Source organism: Pelophylax lessonae (assembly GCF_965119305.1).
Source record: "Pelophylax lessonae genome assembly, chromosome: 1".
Taxonomy (NCBI): domain Eukaryota; kingdom Metazoa; phylum Chordata; class Amphibia; order Anura; family Ranidae; genus Pelophylax; species Pelophylax lessonae.
This window is the reverse complement of record NC_138768.1, coordinates 124,903,050-124,929,976: the sequence shown is the minus strand read 5'-3', so window position 1 is coordinate 124,929,976 and position 26,927 is coordinate 124,903,050. Positions and strand designations below refer to the sequence as shown.

Here is a 26,927-nt window from a genome sequence, read left to right as displayed (position 1 = left end):
TCCACCGCCATCCCCCTCTGCTCTGCCTCATCCCATGACCATCCATCCATCCAGCCTTTCCACCGCCATCCCCCTCTGCTCTGCCTCATCCCATGACCATCCATCCATCCATCCATCCAGCCTTTCCACCGCCGTCCCCCTCTGCTCTGCCTCATCCCATGACCATCCATCCATCCAGCCTTTCCACCGCCATCCCCCTCTGCTCTGCCTCATCCCATGACCATCCATCCATCCAGCCTTTCCACCGCCATCCCCCTCTGCTCTGCCTCATCCCATGACCATCCATCCATCCAGCCTTTCCCACCGCCATCCCCCTCTGCTCTGCCTCATCCCATGATCATCCAACCATCCAGCCTTTCCACCGCCATCCCCCTCTGCTCTGCCTCATCCCATGACCATCCATCCATCCAGCCTTTCCACCGCCATCCCCCTCTGTTCTGCCTCATCCCATGACCATCCATCCATCCAGCCTTTCCACCGCCATCCCCCTCTGCTCTGCCTCATCCCATGACCATCCATCCAGCCTTTCCACTGCCATCCCCCTCTGCTCTGCCTCATCCCATGACCATCCCTCCCACCGCCATCCCTTTGCCTGATCCCATCTCTCCCACCACCATCCCTCTGCCTGATCCCATCTCTCTCACCTCCATCCCTCTGCCTGATCCCCTCTCTCCCACCACCATCCCTCTGCCTGATCCCATCTCTCCCACTGCCATACCTCTGCAGGGGGCATGTACGCTGGTCACTGCATTGAAAGGGGGCATTTATGCTGGTCACTACATTGAAAGGGGGCATGTATGCTGGTCACTACATTGAAAGGGGGCATGTATGCTGGTCACTACATTGAAAGGGGGCATGTACGCTGGTCACTACATTGAAAGGGGGCATGTACGCTGGTCACTACATTGAAAGGGGGCATGTACGCTGGTCACTACATTGAAAGGGGGCATGTACGCTGGTCACTACATTGAAAGGGGGCATGTATGCTGGTCACTACATTGAAAGGGGGCATGTACGCTGGTCACTGCATTGAAAGGGGGCATGTACGCTGGTCACTGCATTGAAAGGGGGCCTGTATACTGGTCACTACATTGAAAGGGGGCCTGTATACTGGTCACTACATTGAAAGGGGGCCTGTATACTGGTCACTACATTGAAAGGGGGCATGTACGCTGGTCACTACATTGAAAGGGGGCATGTACGCTGGTCACTACATTGAAAGGGGGCATGTACTGTGTGGTCTGTGCTAGGGGGTCTGTACTGTGGGGTTTGTACAAGGGGCCTGTACTGTGGGGTTTGTGCTAGGGAGTCTGTACTGTGGGGTTTGTACAAGGGGCCTGTACTGTGGGGTTTGTGCCACTCTGTCAGTGTATCCCATAATAGGGCCCCTGCTCCCTATTATGGGATATACTAGTACTGATGGAGCCCTTAATATGTGATATATTGGGAGAATTGGTTCACGCAAGCAAAATACAGGGGACAAAATGGGTGGGGTCTATAAGGGGTGTGGCTTCTGAGAAATGGGAGGGGCCAAAATAGAAGGGCGGGGTCTTGCGCCCCCCCATCTTAAAACTTCACCAGCCGCCACTGCCCTAGGGCCCAGGCTTCACCTGTCATGGTGAGCATACCTCCCCCTTAAGGGTCGTATGCGTTCCTCATGCCTACGAAGGATTTCACCTGATGCCAGGAATGAATACGTGTACTAAATTTAACAGTTCAAAGAACAAACTTTCGCTTTGCAAAATAAAGTGTGTGAATAGTCATTCGGCTTGGCAATCAGTTGCTTTCCTACTCAAGAGCTAGAGCACCAAGTTTAAAACCAGCACAAGTATACTGAAAACTCGAATGAAAGATACGTTGTGCAAAAAAAAAAAAAAAAATGTACCTGCAAATAGTGGAGAAACTCAAATACTGTAGCTGCTACCATTTAAGATACACGCGCCAGCCCAGGAATCCAACGCTGTCTTCACCGGGGCCAGCTCTTCACCAGTCTTTGGATCCCTAGTGCTACCATGTTGGCTGTGGGAGGAAGCTGCGATTTCCTGACTGCACATGTGTAAGACCATGCTGTGATAATGGCCCTGCAGCCTCCTTTTGTGTCCCAAGAGGTTGTGGGTGGAGGTCGAAACAAGCTTAAGTAGTTCCGGCCTTGGCGAGAATTGAGAAGTGGGAGCAGGTACCAGGTTTGAAGGGGGGAGTGACCTAGTGGTGCTTCCACTTTTAACTGAGGGTTTGTTTTACCATCCACACTCTTTAAGGTCTAACTCCACCCCTAGTCTCGTCAAATCCCCCCATCCCCAGACTCAAAGAGCATTTAACATTTGCACTGTGAGGAGGCCCACTGTAAAGGGAGATTTTGTCTAAATCTTGGATCTGGGCTTTAAGGATTATGACCTAAAAGGTATGACCTTCAGCACAATCTCTACATCTGGTCCTGGGTAGATCGGATATTTGGTTCCTTGCTGTTCGATGTGGTTTCTGCTGCCGGTTCCTGAGTCACAACTATGTGGTGTAGCAAGGTTGCTGTCAATTTATGGAACCAGACTGCTTAAAGAGGGATACAGGAATCTGACAAACCGAGAAGTGTCAGATGCTAAAAAAGATTCTTCCGGATACAGTGGGGAAGGGTAGTAACCTCTGTCTGAGTCCCTATTGGAGAAATACATCTTCATTTGGTCTTCTCAGTGATGGTTCTTACCAGAACAAAAAGGACGAATTTTCTTTTGGAAATTTTATCTCAATTCCTTTTGTGTCTCCATAACAGGAAGTCAAAGAAAACTTCTCCCTTCAGCTCTGTCCTTCCTGACCTTTAACCCTATACATTCTCATTACCCTGCTCCCACTGACTGAATTGTCAGCTTTTCGTAATCTCTAGGAATTAGGTTTTCTACAATAGACCAAAAGTATAGTATAGTATAATGAATGCAGTGATGGCGAACCTTGGCTCCCCAGATGTTTTGGAACTACATTTCCCATGATGCGCATGCACTATTACTGTAAAGGGTGGGCCACACCTCTATATATAGTACAAAAAATAGAGGAAAGGGAAAAGTGGGTTTTTTTGGGCCCAAATGAGATGATCAAAATATAGTACAACACAGCAAGTTAATTAAAAACGCATATTTATTAGTTAAATTATTTTCTTATAAAAAGGCATGTACAAACATGCTCTGAGGACATACATACGTATAACATATAACATAAAAACAAAAACACAAATTGGGTAACCAAGTGGTGGGTCTCAACAAGAGAAGGTGGAAATGGTGCCTGTGCTGCACTTGGTTACCCTATTTGTGTTCTTGTTCTTAGGTTATATGTTATACGTATGTATGTCCTCAGAGCATGTTTGTACATGCCTATTTATGAGAAAAGAATTTAACGAATAAATATGCGTTTTTAATTAACTTGCTGTGTTGTACTATATTTTGATCATCTCATTTGGGCCCAAAAAAAAAACCACTTTTTTCTTATCTCCATTTTTTGCACTCTGTAGTTTTGTAGAGCATCATGGGAAATGTAGTTCCAAAACATCTGGGGTGCCAAGATTCACCATCACTGGTATAATGTATGTGACTCCATTGCATGACCAAAAATTCCTTCTGTCTTAACAGTAGTTTTAGTATTTTGTTGTAACTGTTAGGTATTACTCAATATTGTACTTGTAGCTTTCAAAAGTGTTTACGCTTTCCTCCACTGAGGAAACGAAAACTATGAACATGCTGTGCACTAACCAAAGAAAATCTAACAGTTTAGAGTACAGAGACAATAAGGCTGAAATCCAGAATTTTCCACATATGGTTTTTCCTATGTGCAATTTCAGCACTTTTTACTACATAAAACAGACCTGGCTTTGCACACAGACATCACGAGTACTCTCATTTACCAGGGGAAAAAGAGAAATGGCTGAATGGAAACTTTAACTCACAATATTGGATATGCTGCACAATGCCAGAAGAAAATCACATTTTTAAATTTCACAAATTTAAAAGAGACCCTCCAATCAAAAATCATCAGCAACTTACAGTCAATAAAACTAGGTAATCTCATGGCGGTTCTTTGTTGACGGTGAGCCTCAGAAGTCCCCCTGATGAAATGTAAATCTCAAGCACCTCCTTTTCATAAATTATATACCAGCAAGGGAAAAACTATAACGGCAAAGCAGTCCACATGGCTGATATGGGGCCCAGGGAGTAGGTTGGGACCAACAAGAAAGGCTACACACTGCTGTAAGGTATAAAAAGTGTAGGCACCTAGAATCTGGTGGACTTTGGGGTAGTGTCAAATATTTTAAATATGTAATAAATCAACACAGCACTCATGAGTAATCATAAAAATAAATAAGTGGTATAATTAGTGCTGCACACTGTCAAAAAAAAAATAAAAAATTAAACCATAACATACAAGCGTAGGCAGCGCACACTGTCATACCATACAAGCGGAGGCAGCGCACTGTCATACCATACAAGCGGAGGCAGCGCACACTGTCATACCATACAAGCGGAGGCAGCGCACACTGTCATACCACACAAGCGGAGGCAGCGCACTGTCATACCATACAAGCGGAGGCAGCGCACACTGTCATACCATACAAGCGGAGGCAGCGCACACTGTCATACCATACAAGCGGTGGCAGCGCACACTGTCATACCATACAAGCGGAGGCAGCGCACAGTCATACCATACAAGCGGAGGCAGCGCACACTGTCATACCATACAAGCGGAGGCAGCGCCCACTGTCATACCATACAAGCGGAGGCAGCGCACACTGTCATACCATACAAGCGGTGGCAGCGCACACTGTCATACCATACAAGCGGAGGCAGCGCACAGTCATACCATACAAGCGGAGGCAGCGCACAGTCATACCATACAAGCGGAATCAGCGCACAGTCATACCATACAAGCGGAATCAGCGCACAGTCATACCATACAAGCGGAGGCAGCGCACAGTCATACCATACAAGCGGAGGCAGCGCACACTGTCATATCATACAAGCGGATGCAGCGCACACTGTCATACCATACAAGCGGAGGCAGCGCACACTGTCATACCACACAAGCGGAGGCAGCGCACACTGTCATACCACACAAGCGGAGGCAGCGCACACTGTCATACCATACAAGCGGTGGCAGCGCACACTGTCATACCATACAAGCGGAGGCAGCGCACACTGTCATACCATACAAGCGGAGGCAGCGCACACTGTCATACCATACAAGCGGAGGCAGCGCACACTGTCATACCACACAAGCGGAGGCAGCGCACACTGTCATACCACACAAGCGGATGCAGCGCACACTGTCATACCATACAAGCGGTGGCAGCGCACACTGTCATACCATACAAGCGGAGGCAGCGCACACTGTCATACCATACAAGCGGAGGCAGCGCACACTGTCATACCATACAAGCGGAGGCAGCGCACACTGTCGTACCATACAAGCGGAGGCAGCGCACACTGTCGTACCATACAAGCGGAGGCAGCGCACAGTCATACCATACAAGCGGAGGCAGCGCACACTGTCGTACCATACAAGCGGAGGCAGCGCACACGGTCATACCATACAAGCGGAGGCAGCGCACACGGTCATACCATACAAGCGGAGGCAGTACACAGTCATACAACTAAAAAGATCAACTGTATGAAATAGTTATCTTTCTCCTTCAGTAAAAATATAAATAAGTTCCCAGATAAGCATCCAATTAATGCTCAAACTTCCGATCAAACAGAGATGCGACCAACAATGAGGCTGAGTTCACACTATTGCGATGTCAAGACATCGCATGCGATTCCCACGGCATTGCTTTGCAGATCACATGTGATGTCTTTGCAATGCGAATTCATCCATACAGATTGTATGGCTGAATTTGCATTGCATTCGGACCAAAATGGTGCAGCACCCTCTTTTTTGTCCACACTGGAATCAGATTGCATGGGTGTGTGCACCTATGCGATCCAATTCCTACACCATTTCACAGTACGCACTGCGATCTGCGAACCGATTTGGGGGTGTCATTAACTTTGTGTTGACACCCGCATCAGTTTACATAGGGCAGTGTGAATTGCCTGTGAGAGACATGCGATGCGGGAACCTGCACAGGAATCGTGCGAGTTCCTGCATCGCATATGTGTGAACCCAGCCTGAAGGTAGGTCAAAAAAACTTTAGCAATCCCTTGGACTTGGATGCCACTGCATGCAAGTGCCTTTATACCCAACAGCAGGTTTTTTTTTTTTTTTTTTTTTTTTAACCTCCTGATAGGTTTGCTTTTAGAAAACCTACTAATTACTGTTGAAAGCTGAACTCCATTTTAAGTATATGACCTTCCTGGGCCACAATGGAAGAAGAGTAGTTAATCATTGATCTAATGTACCTATCGGAGTAATAAAACTTAATTTTGTTGTAATATTTTTATTATAGAAGTATCTGATTGGATGGATGTAGTAGCACTTCTTAGTAAATTCTCAAGGTGCCCATCAGATATTTTGGTTCCAATTTTCCCCTTCGTGTGCTTCATCATTGAAAATAGTTTCACACAAATATAGGTGCTGCCGAAAACTGATGCCATACATTTTTTTGCAAATGTATTTTCACAAAAAAAAAAAAAAAAAATTCAACATTTTTAAGTATACGATTTTGTTTAAAGCCACATTATAAGCGGTCTTGGGCTGCAGGGTGGACACCCCTGATATATACTGTATATGACTAAGGCAATACAGCTGGTCTAAGACCTGTTGCAGTCAATGAAGGGGCAGAGGCACAATGGTAAGGCCATTCTTTTGTACTTCCCTTCTGAGAGAATTTTCCCCATGTTAGAATGATTGCACCAAAAAGCCACAGTGCCCTTTTTTTAATAATTGTCAATCTCTCATTGACTCAATCACCAGATGAGGAAGAATATGAGCACAATTGTGCAAAAACCCCATCAAGGAATTTATAGGCAGAATATGGGCAATGAATATAAAAGGCAAAATACCAATATTTAAAATACAGAGTAAAAAGGACATCAGTCCAATATTGCATATAAAAAACAATTTATATAAAAACCAGACCATAGAAGTGCATATACAAAGTCTACCCAGTTACATCAAGATACACTATATTACCAAAAGTATTGGTACGCCCGCCTTTACACACATGAACTTTAATGGCATCCGAGTCTTATGCTGGATACACACTATACAATTATCTTTAGAGGTTTTCCTTTAGATTTACCAAAACCATATAATATGGAGGTTAAATCTTAAACACTTTCAATTTGTATGCAATCAGGCAGGCCCTTGCACTACATAGTTGAAGGTAAATTTAAAGGAAATTGCACAACAAAAGTTGTATAGTGTGTATCCAGCTTTAGTCTTTAGGGTTCAATATTAAGTTGGCCACCCTTTGTAGCTATAACAGCTTCAACTTTTTGGGGAAGGCTGCCTACAAGGTTTAGGAGTGCGTCTATGGGAATGTTTGACCATTCTTCCTGAAGCGCATTTGTGAGGTCAGGCACTGATGTTGGACTAGAAGTCATGGCTCTCAGTCTCTGCTCTTATTCATTCCAAAGATGTTGTATTGGGTTGAGGTGAGGCCAGTTAAGTTTATCCACCCCAAACTCACTCATCCATGTCTTTACCAGTGCTTTGTGCACTGGTCCAAATGTGGGAAGAGTTTGGAGTTGACCCTTCCTGTTCCAACATGACTGCGTACCAGTGCACAAAGCAAGGTCCATAAAGGCAGGGATGAGCGGGTTTGGGGTGGAGGAACTTGACTGGCCTGCACAGAGTTCTGACCTCAACCCGCTAGAACACCTTTGGGATGAATAAGAGCAGAGACTGCGAGCCAGGACTTCTCGTACATCAGTGCCTGACCTCATAAATGCGCCTTTGAAAGAATGGTCAAACATTCCCATAGACACACTCCTAAACCTTGTGGTCAGCCTTCCCAGAAGAGTTGAAGCTGTTATAGCTGCAAAGGGTGGGCTAACTCAATACTGAACGCTACGGACTAAGACTAGGGGGCCATTAAAGTTCATGTAAAGGCAGGCATCCCAATACTTTTGGTAATATAGTGTGTAAACTAGGGTGACCTGACATCCCCGGATTGAGGACACTGTGCCCGGACCAAGTCCTATCCCAAAAAAAAAAAAAAAAAATATAAGCAGTAATTTTTTTTTTTTAAGCTCATGGACGGAATGTGAGAAATAACACACACACACACACACACACACACACACACACACACACACACACACATTATTAGGGTGGTAATAAACAGCGCATACTCAGACTGGTCTGAGGTAGTAAGCAGGGTCCCCCAAGGCTCAGTCCTGGGACCAACCTTGTTCAATTTATTCATAAACAGCATTGAGGACGGGATCAGTAGTTCGTTATCAGTTTTTGCAGATGACACAAAATTGGCAAAGGGAAATAACTACACAGCATGAAGCAGATATCCTACAGAATGACCTGGACAAAATTACAGAGTGGGCAACGACATGGCAAATGAGGTTTAATGTGGAGAAGTGTAAGGTTTTGCACTTGGGGACTAAAAACATAAAAACACAATACACTTTAGGGGGGGAACCCTTGGGGAATCAAAAATGGAGAAAGATCTGGGAGTCTTGGTAGATGATAGATTAGGCAACAGCATGCAATGTCAAGCGGCAGCTGCCAAAGCCAGCAGAATATTAGCATGCATAAAGAAAGGGATGTATTCCAGAGATAAGACTATAATTCTTCCACTTTATAAAACTCAGGTCCGACCGCATCTGGAGTATTCTGTCCAGTTCTGGTCGCCGGTCCTCAGGAGGGAGGTGTTGGAGCTGGAGAGAGTCCAGAGAAGGGCAACTAAACTGATTAGGGGATTGGAGGACCTTAATTATGAAGAGCATTTGCAATCGCTTGATTTATTCTCCCTGGAGAACAGACGCCTGAGGGGGGACATGATAGCAATTTATAAATATCTCAATGGGGATCTCGGCATAGAAAAACAGTCGAAGGGATTGCATGAGAACTCGAGGGCATACAATGCGATTAGAGGAGAAGTGTTTTAACCTCAGGCAACGTGGGGGGTTTACGGTTAGGGCTACAAGATTGTGGAATTCTCTACCACAAGAGGTGGTTTCTGCGGGAAGTATGGTGGCTATCAAAAGACTCTTAGACGTACATCTCAAGGATCAGAACATTCAGGGCTATGTGAGATGATTACAGTCACACACACCTATACAGGTTGAACTGGATGGACTATTGTCTTTATTCAACCTCACCTACTATAATATATATATATATATATATATATATATATATATATAGATAGATAGATATATATAGACACACATATACATACACGTTATATATATATATATATATATATATATATATATATATATATATATCTATATCATTCCATAAACACATACACTGCAAATATAATTTAAGGAAAATATGCTTACTATTTGTAAAAAAAAAAAAAAAAAAATGTCCCCGGATTTCATTTTAGAAATCTAGTCACCTTAGTGAATACCCCAAAGGACTGCCAGAAAACCACTTGGTCAGCTTGGGAGGAATTCTTAGATGCTGGCAGTCATTTGGCACACACAACCTAGCTCACCATTTTAATAGCAGATGGAGAAGAAAGTGCAGGGCTGGGATTCAAGAAAACAGCTCTACAGGCTGCTGTGCTGCAGACAAATCAGATTGTTAAAATTACAAGCAAGAGAACTGGATGTCCTTTCAGATTGTTTGAACTGCTGCTACAGTCAACTTTTGAAGGCAATGGGCACTGTCCTCACCATAAAGCCACTGGCCAAAAATGCAACACCCTTTATTCCATTGTGTATTCATCGGCTCTCTTTGTAATATTACGTTTTGAAGAGGCACCCGCAGTCTTGTGAACATATACAATGACCAGGACATTAACTAGGTCCCTTTTGCTGGTTATAGGACGTGAGGGCTAAGCAGTCTGGCCATTCCTTTCTTTACATTTGTTAGAAACGTGTAATGTTCCATTCAGCTATAGTTTGTAAAAAAAATAAAGAATTTTAGAGCTTCTATACACATCCGAATATGAGCCAGAAAAACAAGACACTGTGTTCTCAATCACATCCTACCAGGCAAAAGGGGAAAAAAAAAAATGATGAGACAAAGGGTCGCCCTGAGAAAATCCCCCTCAGCGACTGCGGCCAAAACACATTACCAGCGGCTCCATGTCCGACTGGACAAACAAAGCTATCATATTGCTCTGTGGTTATTATCAGGTCAGGAAAAATTCTGCTCACACATCAATCCCACCTAGTAGGCTTCTTCTCTTGTTTGCAGCAAAGGGGCTTTGATGTGTCGGCCTTCAATGATTTGTACTGTCTGTCACAGAGGATGCTTTTTTTGGTCTGATTCTGAACCCTACGTAACCCTGTCTGAAGTATTAGACTGTACACTATTTAGGCTGCATTCACACTTGAGCGTAGGGTATTTTACCGCGATTTTTACCGCAATTTTTTCAGGCGTTTTTCATTGACATCTATCAAAAACGCTGGTAATCAGCCCAAAAATAAGCTCATGTACTTTTTTCAGCTACAGACGTTTTGCATGTGAACAGGGGCCATTTAAATGAATGGGGTTTTACTTGTTGGGCGTTTTGGAATCGTTTCTTTTGAGCGTTTTTGGAGCTGAAAACGCCCAGGTGTGAATGGAGCCTTACACTCTAAAAGGAAATCTGTAGTAGGAGAAAAATGGAAGCTGCAATTGCTTACTTCTTCTAAAGCTAGCTGCCATGCGGATGCAATGGTTTCAAACACTTCTGAGGAACTAACCCTGAACAAGCATGAAGATCAAAATAACTCATGTTTGATTTTCATGGTTGCATGGTTGTTCCAGGTCAGTGGTCCAAAGGGTATAAAAATCAAGGACAGCTAGATAGCTAAAATGGTCAGCGGGAAGATAGAAATTGCAGAGTACGATATTACTGTCACCACGGGAATCTTGTAGGAGATATCTTGCATAACAGCCATACATTGTAACCACAGTAAAGAACTGTTTGACTGGCCATGCACTAGTACAGTGGTCTCCAAACTGCGGCCTTTTGTTAGCCTTTATCCTGCCCATGAGCAGTGGTGGTTTTAGGCATGGGCGAACGGGGCAGCATTTTTTCATGACACGCGGGGGGCGGCATGACAGTGTTCCCCAACCCCCGGTACCGGTCCGTGGATCAAATGGTACTGGGCCGCCCGAGGAACTTTGAATAATTTCACTGTGGCAGCCGAGCCGAGGCGCAGAGCATTGCTCCCCCCGAGCCCGCCCATTGTGTGACAATAGCGAATGAAAATTCGCTATTGTCACACTGATCCTCCTCCTGGCCAATCAGGGATCGGGTCCTCCCGATTCCTGATTCCTGATTGGCAGAAAGGCAAACCCCACACCATTGGCCGAGGAGACGGTGGAATCCGGGGACTGAACTGAACAGAAGTGAGGTAATTGCACGGACGGGTCTCGCGGGGGGAACTCTGGCGCTCTGCATTGAAAGGGGGCAATGCTGTGGCACTCTACATTGAAAGGGGGCAATGCAGTGGCACTCTACATTGAAAGGGGGCAATGCTGTGGCACTCTACATTGAAAGGGGGCAATGCTGTGGCACTCTACATTGAAAGGGGGCAATGCTGTGGCACCCTGCATTTATTGTTATGTTGTCATGTTATTTTTTTTTTTGGGGGGGGGGGGGCGCCGGGAGGGAGTCTTGCCCGGGGAGCAATTTAATGTAGAACCGCCACTGCCCATGAGGCATTATTCCTGCTACTGACACCAACAATGGGGCATTATTCCTGCCATTGACGCCAACAATGGGGCACTATTCCTTCTACTGACACCAACGATGGAGCAGAATTTCTTCCACTGACGACAAAAATGGGGCACTATACCTCCCAACACCACCAGAATGGGGACAGTCCAGCTCCCCTTGGTTTGTCTGATAGACAAATACCTTGCCCTTTCTTTAAATTTTGGAGACCCCTGCACTAGTAGAATGTTAGAGGGGTCAAATTAACTTGAAATTACATGGTTCTTGGGGACAAACCGACATTAGTTCTTCACCATAGAGATGAGAAACCTTAAAGACGCAGGATGGAATTGTTTTCTTGAATGAACAAATATCTTAACAGTGAATGTGGTTTTCATTCGGGAAAGTCTATTCATTCCAAAATTGAATGTTGAAAGCAAACTTTTTTTTTTAAGTAATTGAATGTGTGATGAGAATTTTCTTTTGAATGTTTGTAAGAAAAGTTACAAGTGTATGACCAGCTTTAACAGAGAAATTAAACAGTCTAGCTTTTAGCAGTACTTAGAAACCATGTATGTGGTTGTGAAGACTTCAGCTTTGAAATGAAATCAGGAGCAAATACAGGGCGTTTAGGTGCACGCAGAGAGGTCATGGTAACCGGCCAACAGGGCCAAGCATAAATCAGTATTATGAAGCATAAATCTGAGCTACTATTTTAATATGAAAAACATTTTTCAGGTTTAGGTAAGAAGTTTTTTTTATCAGCATGTTTGGAAGTAGGTCAGTGAACAAACTGTGGTGCTCAACAACAACTGAGAAAAAGTCACTGACCTGCATGTTAGTTTAGGACTGACCAGACAGTATCAGGTTTTTTCTTTTTTAGTTCAGTCTGGCAGGGGCTCATCTGTCCAAGAGCGTAATGGAGAGCTTAGCTTTAGCTGCATGTTATACAGTTTGAACAATTTGTTCTGACAATTACTGAAGGCTCCAAGACCACGGATAAAACAGGACATGGTTCCTTTAATCCATGACCTTAGTCTCCTTGTCTTCAGCAAACAGTTTGGGGGCTTTCTTGTGCATCATCTTTAGAAGAGGCTTCCCTCTGGGCCGACAGCCATGCAGACCAATTTAATGCAGTGTGCAGCGTATGGTCTGAGCACTGACAGGCTGACCCCCTACCCCTTTAACCTCTGCAGCAATGCTGGCAGCACTCATACGTCTATTTCCCAAAGACAACCTCTGGATATGACGCGGAGCACGTGCACTCAACTCCTTTGGTCGACCATGGCGAGGCCTGTTCGGAGAGGAACCTGTCCTGTTAAACCACTGTATGGTCTTGACCACAGTGTTGCAGCTCAGTTTCAGGGTCTTGGCAATCTTCTTATAGCCTAGGCCATCTTTATGTAGAGCAACAATTCTTTTTTTCAGATCCTCAGAGAGTTCTTTGCCATGAGGTGCCATGTTGAACTCCAGTAACCAGAATGAGAGTGTGTGTGCGATAACACCAAATGTAACACACCTGCTCCCCATTCACACCTGAGACCTTGTAACATTAACGAGTCACATGACACTGGGGAGGGAAAATTGCTAACTGGGTCCAATTATGACATTTTCACTTAGGGGTGTACTCACTTTTGTCAGACAATAATGGCTATGTGTTGAGTTATTTTGAGGGGACAGCAAATTTACACTGTTATACAAGCTGTATACTCACTACTTTACATAGTAGCAAAGTGTAATTTCTTTAGTGTTGTCACATGAAAAGATATAATAAAATATTTACAAAAATGTGAGGGGGTGTAATCACTTTTGTAATTATAATATATAATTTATTTGCACACACTTTAATTTTTTTTAAGACCATGTAACTTTTCAAAAAAAACGGAGTACCATATTACCATAAACAGGCAGAAGACTCCAGTTTATTACGTCCTTTCATTCACTGCAGGTTAGAGTACAATTTGTCGAGTACCTGTCTCCTATATAAACAGAGGCAGTCATTTCATGGGCTGAATTCTATAAATAAGAAGCCTTCCAGGAAGTAGTTGAGTTACTAAAGCACACGGAACTATGGGGCTGTGCCATCTCTCCTGGTCTTATCATGCTGAGGTTGCCAAGAACTAGCATATCTAAAGACTGCATGAGCATTAGACTAGCCTGAGTATGAGTATTATAATGCATACATCAGCCTCTTCAGTTTTTAAGCAATAGCTACTTTTACACAAAAAATACATCCAAACACACACTACACATTGAATTTTGGTCTACTGGTAAAAATATTTTTTTTTTAGTAAATATATGATAGAGATGTATTTATTCAATAAAATGATTAATAAAGCAGATAGATAATAAGGGAATAATTGTACAACTATTATATCAGATTGGATAATGGGCAGGCTGTTGCCAACTAATATGCTTAGTCAAGGCTACATTACTAATATGCTTAGTCAAGGCTACATTGAAAATCTTAACCCTTCTGCTAACTATATTTTTGTGGTAACCCAATAGTATGCTTACCAGGAAGCTTCCTGGAACACAGCCATAGCACTTTCAACCACAGAGGTATTGGCAAAGGTGGCCTGGCATGTCATCTGGGTACCCCTGGGATGACTCTATTGGAGCTGTTCCCAGTACATTAAAAAGGAAGAGCAGTGAGGGCAGTTCCTGGACATTGTTTGAATTAAACTGTAGTGTGGATGTATTAGTCCCTGTCATTACCCACAAAGTAAGTGTTTACTCACAGCCAGGCCAAAGCAAGACATAGCAAGTTTACTCAGCATGCAGCTCCTGAGGCAAACACTTAGGATGAGTGGTTTGAAATGGTGTTTATTACCTAATTAACAAGCTATAAAAGGCCTAACTGTTGCACAATAGTTCAAATCACTGAAGAAAGTGCTGTAACATATTTCACTTACCTTCTACATCACTGAGAACCTTCTCGTAGAGTTCCTTAGAAAGAAGGATTCTTCTCATGAGAACACGTCATTCCTGAAAAACAGCATAATAATAATAATAATAAATGTATTACTACCAAAGAACGTGCAGTATCTGAAACACATTTTACACACATTATTAAAGCTGAACTCCAAAAGGTCATTAAGAAAAAAAGAAAAATAAGCATATCTCATTCTTTCCTCTTTACCCCAATTAGCAAGGGTTTACATGTTAATTCAGTCTAGAGGAGATTTAAAAAACACTCCTCCCCCTGTAGGACGGCTTGGACATCCCCTTTCCAACTTCATCAAATACAATGCAGGACCAGCAGTGCTGCACTGTATACAAGGATATCATGGACCTGCTCAAATTGCAATAATGGAGGACACCGAGGAAGAAGGCAAGTATTTCTATACTTTAACCTCTCCTAGGCCAAAGTCTCATTATCTGGTGGGGATGGGGCATATGCCAATTTTATGGCTGACTAGGAGTATCACTTCTAATAGTAGTTGTTCAACTGAACTTCTTCTGTAACTTGGAAGATGTTTCACTACTATCCCAAACAACTTTTTCAGTGAGTTCTAATTTCTCATAAAATTTCCCAAATGTTCATGCTCTTGAGGATGTCAGTGTGACAAAACGTTTGCTGGCGTCACTCCGTCTACACAATTCCGAACGCAGGTGGTTGCCGAATGCCGGGACCGCTATACATTACTGTATGCACTCAATGCTTGTGTGATGCGAGCAATATTGTAATGCAAGTCGTTTTTAAACGTTTTTAACTTTTCGATAAAACGGTATGACGCTGTCAGGAAAGGCTTCGCCATAGTACAGATGCTGCTTTTTCAAGCGCACACATATGCGCATGCCAAGAACGAGCCAAACAGATGTGGACAAACACTGGCATCTGTCACCAAGGCTGGCGCAAAACAGCCCATTTAAAAATGGAGCTTCAGCACTGGTTAATTGTGGTTTGGTCTACAGTGTTTTGTGTAAGTTCCTGCATTCCTGGTTCCTGCATTTGACCTCTGATCTTGACCCGGCTTGCTTCAGACCATTCCTGTCTGCTACCTGTCCTGACCCCTGGCTCCACCTCGGATTCTGTCTCTGCCTGCTGCACCTGTTGATCCTGCATCCGTCCTGACAAAGCTGATTGGTCAGCGAAATGCATTGACGTCACACCAGCTGTCTGCTGTGTCTCACCTGAGCTCTTGTCAGCCTGGAGCATGAGAGGTCGAGATTGAATGTCAGCCTTTAATGTTTGAGCTATTTGGAGATGCCATGGACTGAAGTTTTTCGGTACTGATCTACCATACATTTGCTGATCCCTCCACTATGATTCCTGTGAGGTACCTTCATTTTTAGTGCTTCTCTTTTTGTGTGCATGCCCTACAGGCTCTGCATCGACCCCCACCACCTCTATTCCTGGAGTGATTCACTCGGCCATTTGATCCAGGGCCAATCCCAGTGTCAGACTCTGTACATGTGCCTGCAATGGTGAATATATCCTTTATTCCAGCCCTGGAGACTCGCACTGAATGGTTCCATCTTCAGTGCTATTAGTGATAACTTTGCATCATTGTATCCAGTGAGTTACAGCTTTCCAGTTTCTGCTAATATTCAGAAGCAGTCTGATACTCCTTCAATTTCAATATCGCTTGCACAGTGCTCCTTGGGATCTTTAAAGCTTGGGAAATCTTTTTGTATCCAAATCCGGCTTTAAACTTCTCCACAACAGTATCTCGGACCTGCCTGGTGTGTTCCTTGTTCTTCATGATGCTCTCTGCGCTTTAAACAGACCTCTGAGACTATCACAGTGCAGGTGCATTTACACGGAGACTTGATTACACACAGGTGGATTCTATTTATCATCATTAGTCATTAAGGTCAACATTGGATCATTCAGAGATCCTCACTGAACTTCTGGAGAGAGTTTGCTGCACTGAAAGTAAAGGGGCTGAATAATTTTGCACGCCCAATTTTTCAGTTTTTTATTTGTTAACAAAGTTTGAAATATCCAATAAATGTTGTTCCACTTCATGATTGTGTCCCACTTGTTGATTCTTCACAAAAAATTACAGTTTTATATCTTTATGTTTGAAGCCTAAAATGTGGCAAAAGGTCGCAAAGTTCAAGGGGGCCAAATACTTCGCAAGGCACTGTGTATGTGTGTGTGTGTATTATATATACATATACCCAATACATACATATATATTATTTTACAGGATTGGTTTGCTTTATAATGGTCATAGTGGCTAGAAAGAAGCTCCCAACAGATACCAGATGCCATTGTTATGTTCCAATAAGTTTATTCCTCTATTAGAAACCTAGCTTAAAGCAGAGTTCCACTGTGAAAAAAATGTTTTCACTGTCCGCTTGCTCTAAATTAATTGCAAAACAATTGGATAATTAAATTTTTTTTTTCTATTCACTTACCTTGTTTTGAAAGAAAATATACTTACCTTACTTCTTCCACCCGCTGCGGCCACAGCCCGCCGTCACTTCCTGCTTGCGTTGACTCCTAGGAGCTGAACGTTATCGCTCCCAGGAGTCATGCGCCTGCACCGGCCCCGCTTGTCAGTTCCAGCGCAGGCGCATCATTCCCTGCTAAACAGCTTCTGGGCGCCTGCGCCGGAACTGACGAGTGGGGCATTCTGGGACAGAAGAGGACGCCCTGGCTTCAGCTGCCCACACCGGAGATGGCATCGCTGGACAAGAAATTTTCAAGGTAGGTATTTCTTCTAAAAGGTAAGTGCAACCTGAGACAGTTCAGAGGCTATCCATTCTGAAATGCACTAGGCCCGACTATCCTGGGGGTATTTTTATCTAAAACATTTTTTTTCAGGCCGGAACTCCGCTTTAAATCTAATGCAGACCCAAATCCCTGCTCAGACTTCCACAGACCCATACTTATATGACCAAAAAGGAGGGGTGAAGATGGTCAGTGAAAAAACCTTACTGCTACATATCTACTTAAAGTTCCATCAACATTTAAAGAGAAATTTCAGGCTATACCTAACTAATCTTAAAAGTCGCCCCCCCCCCCTCCTCCTAACACCTATGCCAACTAACCTGTGTAAAAAAGATGTACAGTATCTCACAAGTGAGTGCACCCCTCATGTTTTTGTAAATATATTTTATTATATGTTTTCATGTGACAACACTGAAAAAATTACACTTTGCTACAATGTCAAGTAGTGAGTGTACAGCTTGTATAACCGTGTAAATTTGCTGTCCCTTCAAATTAACTCAACACAGCCATTAAGGTCTAAACCACTGGCAACAAAAGTGAGTACACCCCTAAGTTAAATGGTCCAAACTGGGCCCAAAGTGTCAATATTTAGTGTGGCCAACATTATTTTCCAGCACTGCCTTAACCCTCTTGGGCATGGAGTTCACCAGAGCTTCACAGGTTGCCACTGGAGTCCTCTTCCACTCCTCCATATCACCACTCCCAGGCATTACCAGCCACTCATGCACTCTCTCCACTCACCTACAGCTGTTACAGGGGAGATCACGTGACAGGACTGGAGTTAAGCTTCCTTTGAGCCTTTCTTGCCTACCTGCACATGACCTATACTAGCGCTGTATATTGAGGCTAGCTCATCCTAATCTAATATAGGTGACTAACCATTGGAATCCATCCAAAACAAACAGGTTTTAGCCAAATTAAGTTTTTAAATAAGGAGCAATTCTGATATTTTAGTGTTAATTTGAGGGATTCAGACCATATTACATAAATCATATTTACCAATCTACCAAATGGAACGTAGTAACTTGAAAACCCATCAAAACTACTGCTTTAGGACAATGACCTATGACAAGAAGGCAGATCTGCCACGTATAACACTGGAGCCATACCTAGTTAATCCTGCGATTACAGGAAATGTTATGGCATTTACAATCATCTCATTAAAAAGGTTCAGTTACAGAGCAAGGATATACTTTGCATGGAAAAGAGATTTCCTCTCTGACAGCACGTCAGAAATTGTGTGCGAGGAAACACCCATTATTAGGTTATTAGATTTCAAGGAAATGTAACATTCAGTAAATAGTTTATCCAACAAGAAATCTTTCTGCAGACAAATTCTGGAAACCCTGCTAATGAATCTACCGCTCCTGGCAGGTCCATCTAGTTACCGGTATTCAAACTAGAAAACAAAGCTGGAAAAATATCAAACAAATTGAAATTAGAACTATAGGCAAAACTTTTTTTTTCATTTTGGATAGAGTAACAGAGTAATAACCCCTGTTGGTTTATTTTTTTCCACCTGTGCTCCATTGGGGAGATTTACCTTCACTTCCGGTTACATATCCAAAACAAGAAGAAATCAATGTAAATTAAGGGAATCCCCTGGGGACCCACAGGCCACCAGAACTAGTGTCCCCATTTCCCCTCTATTACTTTTGTGATAACAACCCAAAATATGGATTTTTTTTTACTTTCAATGCTAATGATTAACAGGGTAACTAGAGAGGATAAATCACCCAAATAGGGGCACAAACAGCAATAAAAAGAATCAGAAAAACAGACGGCACCCATTTTGAACCTTGAGACAAAAGGTTCACTCAGGTCTTCACAACGGGGCAATTCTTCAGCATTAACACGGAGGAGATTTCTACCCACAAGGAAATATTGTAGCAAAGGAAAGATGAAATGCAAGTCTTTGGTCCAGCATTAGATTGATGCTACCAAGAACATAAAGATACTCGCTATCCATGACCAGCCTTTTACAGTTTGCCATCATCACCTCTATTATTAGTGAGCCCTCATTCTGCTAAAAGACAACCATTGCGAAAAGCAGAGTTTAGGACATGTCCCAAAACATTGAGAAAGTTGGAGTGGACAAGCTATTTGGGCTTAGTGAGCTTCACAAGGGGCCTGTTGGAATTAGGGGCCCGCTTATCTTGGATGTGGGTGGGCTGTGCCAACTCCCACTGTTACATAGGTCTGGACATTGCTTGCTGCAAAGGCAGGTGAGGAGCAGGAGGCATCCTTCATGATTTGCAATTGATTTGTGATTTTAGGTAGCAGAAACCTCTTCTCCTGTACGTGCTTGATTGGCACGGAGACATGCAGAATACTGCTGTTCCACATGACATTTGGAATGGAACTGGAAGCGAGTATCTGCTGTTGTACATTATGTACAATGGAAGAGTTCTGGGTATTGCAAAGGTCACTCTTCATCTATAAATTATCTATCTAGCTTTCTAACCGTCTTATCTATGCATAGCAAAACTGTGTTCGTGTGTAAGCAAGTAGTTCAATAGGGCCCCAAAACTTTTTTTAAATAGGGTCCTTTTGGTGGCTGTTCTAGAAAACCTTATCGGTTGTATAAAAGGTAACTCGTAGAGTGCTAGCTATCACTTATAAGTGACACACGCAGACTCACTCAGTTCTGTTCCTTTTTAATGCTGTTTTTGCAGTTAACAGATTCATTATATAGACAGTAAAGAGGAAGCTTGAATTTGCTTAGCTAAAGAAATGTACACATATTGCAATGTCAGCATAATATACAAATATCACAAAAGTCAGCATATTATGCTATTTTAAAGATCAGCAAAAGCTAGTTAAAGACCAGCAAGAAATTGATAAGAGTAGAGACATGTGGCTGGCACCCAGAGTTTAAAATAATTATTATGAACCAAGGATTATCAAATAATCACTCACAATTCACACCGGATTCGGAACTAAAGAAGCACAGGACACTTTCCAAATGAAGAGCGCGGCCGCCCCGGAGCTGTGTGAACCGGCTCCATTGAGAGCCAGTCACACTCTCCTGCTATTCGAATTGGATGCGGATTTCAAAATCGCATATGAGTGAACCTGGCCTCACAGTGAATATGTCTGCCATTGGGGTACTGTATGCTAATTGTGGCTATTAAAGCTGAAGTTAATTCTGCTTATATTTTGCCTTTGCGGATTCCTCTTTTTTCCCCCCTTATTACCAAGCTAATGACATTTTGAAACCATTTGGTTTAAATTTGCATACCTTACTTTAAGCAAAAGGCATCACTAATTCTCTGTATGCAATGCAGGCAGATCATGGCTATTGGAAGGGGCCAGACGAGTGCTGTACATAGCTTCCTAAAAACATCACAGAACCCATATCCAGCACTCCTTTCAAGAGCCCTCAGCCATGACGAAATGGGGGGCCGGCTCCTTGGTAGAGTAATGCAAATGTCAAAATGTCTTGATGAGTGGATGTCAGTCTGGAGGATTGAGTGATTCTAAGCAAGCAGCATTTGCATGTAGACCACCCTAGGTAATGCCCACATGTGGGACTGAGGCCTCAATGATTTAAAGAACTGGATGATGCTGGACATCCTCCAGCCAGGAAAACAGGAGGATTCCATCGAATTTCTACGGCTTCTAAAGAACATCATGCAGTGAAATCAGAGCAAGCAATTTCAGTACAGAAGAGGAGCATTTACAAAACTGTGCAGATGTTCAGGTTTTAGGAAATTTCAAGTATTGAACTTTAGTACCCAAAATAAATCTCATACATATCCAGCTCATCACAAATGTTGAGAAAAGGCCACTTTTGGGCTCTTTTCAGATGGGCGTTACCGGTCGGGTCCGCTTGTCAGTTTTTCAGGTGGGCCTGATCAAAAGGTTCATTAATCTCCATGGACAGGCGGGTGTTCGACATGTGTCCATTTACACCCAACTACCTCCGGGTCTGATCAGACCCACATTAAAAAAAACACAACACAAAAAAAACACAGGAGAGGCCTCTGTCCTCTTCTGGTTAGGCAGAGCAGATTGGAGGAAGCTGGGTGTAGAAAACAGACAGCGGAGTCCATTTACCTTTGGCAGTCCATACAGCAGAGAAGGCTCTGCCTGAGTCCGCTCCGCAGATACTGAGCAGACATGGATGTGTCATTTGCCCGCTCTGGTCAAAGCGGCAAGAAAGCAGCTCACAAATCCCCTTTTGATTGCAAAGGAATCTGCCTCCTGTGAAAGGTCAACTTCTTCCTGTTAAAGGTGAACCTTACAAACTTTACCAAACCAATAAAAATTTTAAAAAATACATTTTTATTGCAGAAGAGATGTACAGTACTATGTACCCTTGTGCAATAAAATGTTATCTGCCTATCCACAATGTACAATTCTGGCATATTCAGGGGTGAATGAACTTCAATGCATGCGCTAAAGCTATGTTATTCCGGCACAGCAAATCAAGATGGCCAAAGATCCAAACCCAAAAGAGGACTTGGCAAAGATGTTGGCGCAGTCAATCAAAATGGCCAAATATCCTGGAAGACAACCAAACCATGAAGACAACAAGGGAAAGATGTCAGTGCCGGGGGGGTCAGTGGGTGTCACATCACTGAAAGGGAAGTATAATTCGGCTTTAATTCAGAAATGTGTAATATCAAGCTGTGTCAAGTCTCCTTGCAGCACTTTATGATCCTTTGTAGTAAACGTTTATGTATCTTCTTGTGAATAGCTACACGGCCCTCTGATCACATCTGCCGCAGCCCCATCCTATTTACATTTATTAAGACATTTTGTCTTCCTCATCTTTCTTCAAACATTTCCTTTATCTTCACCCACAGATACACATAACCAACAGAAAGGTACGGAAAGCAGAAACCTGAACTCAACAGACCATGCTAACTCTTTTGAGGTAATGTATATTGTAATGAAAAATCACAAGAATGTTAGTCATGCTCTTTTAACATTGCACAAACAGGCAATTCAAACTGCTGACGCATGACAGTAACCTGACTGACAAAAGAATCAAAGCCACTCCAAAACGGAATGCCAATGTGAGGAATGAATTGGACATTCATTTTAATATGGATTCAAGATTCAAAAAATAAAAGCAGCTTGGTCATTTGCTATGAAAGGAAAACTTCATTGACAAACGGGGCTGTTCTCTCATTATCAGAAAGATGTTTGGCTGTGATAGCAGTGGTGTATTTTGGTTTTGTGCTGCCCCAGGCAAGACTAAAACAGGCACCCCCCCCCATCTAAATTTGCCCCACCACAGCCACTTTAACCACTTAACGACCGGCGCACGACGATCTACGTCGGCGCTCAGCCCCGGCCAGGCAAACTGACGTAGGCCTACGTCAGCACTTTTTGCCGGCCCTGTGCGCGCTCCCGCGCCCCGCCGCCGCCGCCGATGACTCGATTGGGTTCAGAACCGATCAGTCATCAGGTCCAGGCCAATCATTTTTGGTCTGGACCTGTTGATCGGTCCTGCCCAATCAGATCTCCCTCTAAGCCTGTGAAATGTAAACACAGGCTTAGAGGAGATGTGCCCTCCCCTCCCAACGGTCTTTTCGGATCCAGCGTGAGAGGAGAGCACATCTTACTGTGAGTAATTGCACCAAGCACATCACACACAGCTAGATAGGCACATTTCACCCCCGATCGCCCCCCCAATTAACCCCTACAGCACCTGACACAACACACACTATATACAGCATATAGCATATACCTATATACCTGTATAAGTGTGATTTGTGAACAGGTGTAGCCCTTGCGACCCCCCCTTTTCCACTCAAATTACCCCCCACCCCCCCCTAATAAAGATTTAACCCACTGATCCCCCCTGAACCCCCCCGATCACCGCCGTTAACCCCTACACCCTCTGTCACATCAGCACTAATACAAACGCAATATACGGTGTTATTGTATTTTTGTATTAGTGTCATTGTGATCAGAATTAGCGCAGGCGACTAAGTTTCTGTCCCAAGAAGGTTTAGGGTCCCCGCCACCCGCCCAATAAAGATTTAAGCCCCTGACCCCCCCCTGATCACCCCTACACCCCCTGCCATAACACACACCGTATACAGTATATAGCATTTTGCTATATACCCGTATAAGTGTGATTTGTGGTCAGGTCTAGCGCTTGCGACCCCCCTTTTTCCACTTGAATTACCCGCCACCCCCCCCTAATAAAGATTTGAGCCCCTGATCCCCCCTGATCCCCTCCTGATCACCGCTAGTTAACCCCTACACCCTCTGTCACATCAGCACTAATACAAACGTAATATACTGTGTTTTTGTATTTTTGTATTAGTGTGATTGTGATCAGAATTAGCGCAGGCGACTAAGTTTGTGTCCCAAGCAGGTTTAGGGTCCCCGCCACCCGCCCAATAAAGATTTAATCCCCTGATCCCCCCCTGATCACCCCTACACCCCCTGCCACAACGCACACTGTATACAGTATATAGCATTTTCTATATACCTGTATAAGTGTGACTTGTGACCAGGTTTAGCGCTTGCCACCGTTCCTTTTATCCTTAGGATACCCGCCAGCCCCTTCCAATAAAGATTTAAACCCCTGATCCCCCCCTGATCACATCCCGTTAACCCCTACACCCTCTGTCACATTAGCACTAATACACACATAATATACTGTTTTTACTGTATTTTGTATTGGTGTCATTGTGACTTGAGGTTGTGCTAGCTAGCTAGTTTCTTTCCCAAAGGAGGTTTAGGGTCCCCGCCACCCCCCCCAGATCCCCAGCGCATAGTTTAGAAATAACCCCTTGATTGCCACACACACACGCACGCACCTACACTTCCATTTCTAGTATAGTGTTTGAACAGATCAATATCTGATCTGATCAGAGCTATACTAGCGCCCCCATAGTTTAGGGTTCCCAAAACGCGGTGTTTGCACGATCAGCACTGATTCCTGCCAGCACCTGCGTTTAACCCTTTCACCCAGGTAAGTGTAGTAATCAACAGATTACTGTCACTTACAAAAAAACACAAGACACAAAACCGCTGTGTTAGCAGAGTCAGGCCTGATCCCTGCTAGCATTAGCAGTTTTTTTGGTAGCGCTTGAAATAGTCTTCGACAACCAGGTGCTTTTATTACCTGTGAGTCGCATCACTGTACGGGTAAATTTAGTTACCAAAATGTCTAAACGTTCGTACAGTGATGAAGCTATTTACAGTATAATGACCATGCCAGGTGAGAGCGATGGGGAAGCCTCACCGGCAGAATCAGGGTCAGTATACGAACCAAATGACAGCAGCGGCTCCCTGACAGATAGCTCCGACGACAGATGGGTCCCTGTTAGACCCAGGCGTACCCGACCCCATTCTGGTGTTGTTGAGATGCAGGAATCGCAGGGTGCTCGTATGGAGCAGAGTGTGGGTACTAGTGCCGCTCATCCTTCTGGCGACCTGGCAAGCGCCAGCGGCCTAGTACACCCTGGACCTAGTACAACCAGCACTGCAGTAAGACCTGGTGACGTGGCGAGTCCCCTAAGTGCAGTTGAAGCTGGTGCGGTGGCTAGCACAAGTAGTGGCCTGCAGCCACCGCGTATTCGAAGACAGGCCCGTAGAGCCCATAGTGCCCTCCCTGATGCGCTGGCATTTCCTAATTGGCAACCCACTGATACTACAGCGCCAGTACTTCCCCCATTCACCGCCCAACCTGGAATCCACGTGGAGACAGCTGGTTTTACGCCCCTGAACTTTTATGAGCTGTTCTTCACGGAAGATCTTTTCAGATCTATTGTGGATCAATCAAATTTATATGCTCAACAATTTATCGCCGCCAACCCAAATTCGCCCCTTGCCAGACAATTCGGCTGGAAACCTTTAACGGTTTCCGAATTTAAGATCTTTCTGGGCCTTTCCCTCCACATGGGCATAACTAAACAGAGTGAATTGCGGCTATATTGGTCCACTAGCCCACTTCACCATATGCGCATGTACTCTGCCTCCATGTCCAGGGCGAGATATGAGCAAATTCTGCGATTTATGCATTTCAGCGACAATGAAATCTGTCGTCCTCGGGGAGACCCTGCATACGATCGGCTCCACAAAATTCGGCCCCTCATAGACCACTTCAATCAGCGGTTTGCAGCCTTGTTTACCCCCGAACAAGTTGTCTGCGTTGACGAGTCCCTGATTAAATTTACTGGCCGCCTTGCTATGAAACAGTACCTCCCCAGCAAGCGTGCCAGATACGGGGTCAAACTGTATAAATTGTGTGACAGGGCCACAGGCTATACAGTTAGTTTCCGGGTCTATGAGGGAAAAGATAGCTGTGTGGAGCCCCCCAACTGCCCAGACTACATAGGGAGCAGCGGTAAGATCGTTTGGGACTTGGTGTCACCCTTATCCGGAAAGGGGTACCATTTGTACGTGGACAACTTTTATACAAGCGTGCCACTATTTAGTCACCTGCTCGAATTACAAATTGGCGCATGTGGCACCGTGCGACATAATCGCCGGGGCTTCCCCCAACGGCTTGTAGATTCCCGTCTTAGTCGGGGGGCGAGAGCCTGCTTGAAAACGGACAAATTGCTTGCGGTGAAGTGGAAGGATACACGGGATGTTTATGTTCTGTCCTCCCTTCACGCAGACACGACAATCCAAATCACTACGGCAACTGGCGTTGTGGAGAAACCCCTCTGTGTCCACGAATATAACCTTAACATGGGAGGGGTGGACCTTAACGACCAGATTTTGGCGCCGTATTTAGTTGCCCGTAAAGCCAGACGCTGGTACAAAAAAGTGTCTGTTTATTTATTCCAATTGGCGATGCTGAACGCCTTTGTCCTATACAAGGCGTCAGGACGAACTGGATCTTTCCGGGAATTCCAGGAAGAGATCATCCTTGCCTACCTGTACCCAGGAGGCATGCCTGCCCAACTTCCCCTTCCAGATGCAGTGAGCCGGCTGCATGAGAGGCATTTTCCTTATGCCCTCCCGAGTACCCCTACCCAAAGATGGCCCCAAAGAAGATGTCGTGTCTGTAGCAGGCGCGGATTTAGGCGTGACACCCGTTATTATTGTCCCAAATGTCCTGACCAACCTGGTCTCTGCATCGGGGAATGTTTTGAGCGCTACCATACACTAGTGGAGTTTTAGTGTAGGGTACAGCACGACACAGTGTAGGGCACACAAACACAGGGTCTCGAAGGATGTTGGATGTCCATCGACATTTTGAGAGACCCAAGCTGGAAGAGAAGATCGCAGAAGATCGCAGTCCCTCCCAAATCAAGACATGAAGAAACCGTTAGAAAGAAAAATAAAAGGATCCAAAAACTGTTGTTGTGTCAGTCATTTTATATGTCCTTCTACTCTTCTTACTGTACATTTAAATGTCCTTTGTTTGTTTTTTCATTCTTTTGTGACCTGTTTCTCCTGCAGGTACTCGTCGGCTACCACGCATTGATTTTATATATTCTGACACAAACAGTGTTTGCGCTCAGCATATATGGATACCTTTGCTGATAGCAGCTGTGGTGATTT

The 26,927-nt window shown here is 44.2% G+C and overlaps 1 protein-coding gene across 1 annotated transcript in view; it reads right to left on the bottom strand.

The window, feature by feature from the left end:
• Positions 1-26,927, bottom strand: part of LHFPL2 (LHFPL tetraspan subfamily member 2) — a 206,386-nt gene that overhangs the window by 86,724 nt on the left and 92,735 nt on the right. The window contains exon 2 of the mRNA XM_082242506.1: positions 14,671-14,743. The gene's annotated coding sequence lies outside the window, so the exon portion shown is untranslated. The remainder of the gene's footprint in view (positions 1-14,670; positions 14,744-26,927) is intronic.